We start from the raw sequence: 3,396 nt of genomic DNA, 5'->3' as shown, positions 1-3,396 counted from the left end.
TGATATTGTTTGGAACATGTGTTTAATAACCGTTCTCCAAGAACCAGTCCCAATTGATCGATACATCACTTGACATCTTGTGTACTGACTCTTCCAAGTTGGTCATTACCGGGTAGTGCTTCCTCATCACAGGGATGCTGTCTCAGGCTGTCAAGTTGCTTGTTCACGTTTTTACGCAGTCCACCTCCCCAGTGCCGTGTGCACAGCTTTGCAAATACCTACCGTCAGTTGGGGATTGAAGATCTTCGCAAGCGTGGAGAGTATCTTGGCAAGGAATATTGATGCTAGTGCTTGGCCACAGTAAAGGGATCCTTAAAACAGCGTCGCAAGCCAATTCGGCACCTGCTGACATACAACAGGTAGATTTGTACTGATTTATCAGTCACCGGAAACTCCATTGAACTCTAGCTTAATTACCTTGCAACACACTACATTCTCATATTGGTTTATCATAACATGTACAATATTCCATTCACACCAGTGATGTACATCTATCCAGTTTTTGAAGGGAGGACTGGCTTTTTATGATTGTCCTTTATTCCGTGACACCCCCCCCCCGTGCTAGTACTGTTTCTAAAGTATTTGTCTCTTGCATCCACAGATCTAGAACGTAAATTACTTAAGGTGATCTCTTACGAGATTTTTCTGTTTTGTGGGAACATTATGCGAGGAATAATAAAATAGTTAAGTTAAACTTGCCACCCAAACCGCATGAACTAAGACTGACCAACGACCAATGGTTGAAGCGAGTAAGTTTCCAAGAAAACATTGCGAATAGATCATTTGTGCTTGTCAAAATATGACCCTTAACTTGTTTGCTTCTTAATGTTTGGTGAGTAAATTGCTTGTGGGGATGACATTAAGGCTCTCGGAATTTACTCGACGGTCACAGAAAAAGTGCCGACCCATAGCGAGAAACTTGCAGCTGTTAGCTGTGACACGGTGTATATAGTCTTTCTAACTGTGACCCATCGACATTTCATGATATCGACAAAATGACAACGCATTGCGCATACTCTGTTGCTTCTAAGAAGCCATGCGCGAATGACAACCCCTTCCACTTCTGAGGCCTGACACAGTAAGTAGGCCAACGCATGGACAAAGAAATCTGTTTTATGCGAAGTAACCTCCTTTCTGGAGTTTCCCGTTTTATTTCGTCGGCCGGAGGATTGGTCGATCATTTGCAGTCCCAAATCGTCGGTCGTCAACAAGTATGTACTTTTCTGTGCAGCATCGATTCATCACGGATTAAAAAGGTATCGATCTCGTGTCATACCGCCCCGCTCTGCTCAGCACTCAGGACTGCGTCTCAGCGTTGATGACGTCTCAACGTTGATGAAGTCAAGGGGTAGTTTGGGATGGGATATAACTACCCACGGTGGTTGCTCGTGACAGGACCATTTATATCGAGTGCCATTAGAGCCTCGCGGTACCGTACCTCGGCTTATTAGTACGTCTGGGATGAGAACTAACTGAATGCTATTATGTTTTCCCGGCCAAATTTTTAAACTTGACATCTGAATAAACGACTCCACTCGAGCAAAAATTTGTGCGTTTTTCATGTTATGTCAATCTTCCAATTCGTATTTGCGTCTGTTTGAACAATAGATATGTATGCAAATTATGTTGTGAGAGGAAACGTGTATTTAACAAGCAGAGATCACTTTTACGCTGATTGCTGTCGAAGGGAGAGCTTGTTCTGTCTTTTTTTTGCACAAACATCGAAGAACAAGCGATGGCAGCAGCTCGTGGGCGTTACATTTAACGTGGAATGTGGGGTGTGGGGCAAATAAAAGACGAGGAATACATTTGAGGAAACAGGTGATTATCAAGATACCCGCTGCTTCATTTGACTCGGACCGGCCAGCCGACCCCGGCAAGCTCGGTGGTCGAGTGGTTAAGACATCTGCACTAGTAAGCAGGAGGTCGTGGGTTCGAGTCCCACCCGAGTAAGCTTGTGAGGTTTTTTCGCAAGCTCTCGGACAAGCACTGAGCATACAGTGCTTATAAATATACGTTGGGTAAGGGCAAACCCGTTATATATAATTAAGAAACAGGTGATCAATGTTTTCATTTCATGTTGAGGATAAATAGAATTTTGTTTCTGTTTAATAACTATGAAAAGAAAGGATACCAGCTAGGCTAAGTATATAGGCTTTCTTGGACAATTTTTGAAAATTTTTACATAAATTCATAAAAGAAGCATTAATTTTCGTATAAAATTGGACGAACGTGCAAAATCTTTCTATTGAATAAATTGCAATTCTATTTCCACGAAGGTACATTTAGATGCAAAGAAAATCACGTACGATTCCCCTGTAATGTGCACGGAATGTATTAACATTTCATTCCAGCTCGAAATCGAAGACACATCCGCAGTCCAGTATTCCTTTTAAGTCAACATTAATCTATTTTGCTGAACTTGCGGCCGATTTCTAACTAGCACAGTGATATTTGATGTAAGCCAGGTAAAGCTTAAGCACATGAGGAATACTTGATTGAAGGATTAATCGTTTGAATATTCATGATGACTGAAAGAAACAAGGGATGTAGATGTTTGGACCATACCACAATTGTAATAAAGCCGATAATAAAACCTAAACTTTCTTGCTCAGCATTTGTTAAAATCGCATCACAATTTTATAGCCAAGTGTCATAGTTCGCATTAGATATAGGCCTAGGCCTCGTAAAATATCCAGCAATAGCTGCAAGAGGGAGACACAGACGGTTGTTTATTCAGATTGATATCATTCAATATGTCTTAATCTCACATGCATATGCTTTTCTGTTAATAAGAACAGTAAGATCAATAAGAACTGTGACAATATACTGATTAATCAATAAATCAGTCAGAGTTGTATAATGATTTGTACAGGCCTGTATATTTAGATTGAATACAGAATATGATAATTGAAATAAAAAATAAAAGGAATATTCACTTCAACCCATGTAAACCAATTAAAAAAAGCGACGCATATTCGTCAAACTGAAATCCTGATCGCCTAGGCCCTATTTGTAATCGTTTAAATGAAACGTTTTGCACATTCATTAATTTGAATGATGAAAATTGTAATCGAATGCTAGTTATTTAAAAAAAATGAAACCAGAACAATAGAATTGTTGATAAAAATCGGCGCCAAAACGAATTTACGGAATTCAAAATAATGCGTCTTTTTCAAAATTGTGTGGGAAAACATATAAAACCAGGTAATGGGAAATGCCTGAAAACAGGACGAGGAAAAAAGTATGAAAAACAGGAGAAAATAAATCTGCTTTCAAAATGTGAGAAACCGCTGCGAACAATTCTGAAATTAAATTGGTAGAAACATCAATCATGTGCATACATAAGCATGAACATGGGTGAGGGAGTATGTGTGTGTATTTGCTGTTGAAATG

Source organism: Acanthaster planci, linkage group LG04 (genome assembly GCF_054643075.1).
Source record: "Acanthaster planci isolate LZ-2023a linkage group LG04, COTS_SCS, whole genome shotgun sequence".
Classification (NCBI taxonomy): Eukaryota; Metazoa; Echinodermata; class Asteroidea; order Valvatida; family Acanthasteridae; genus Acanthaster; species Acanthaster planci.
This window is presented reverse-complemented; position numbering follows the sequence as displayed.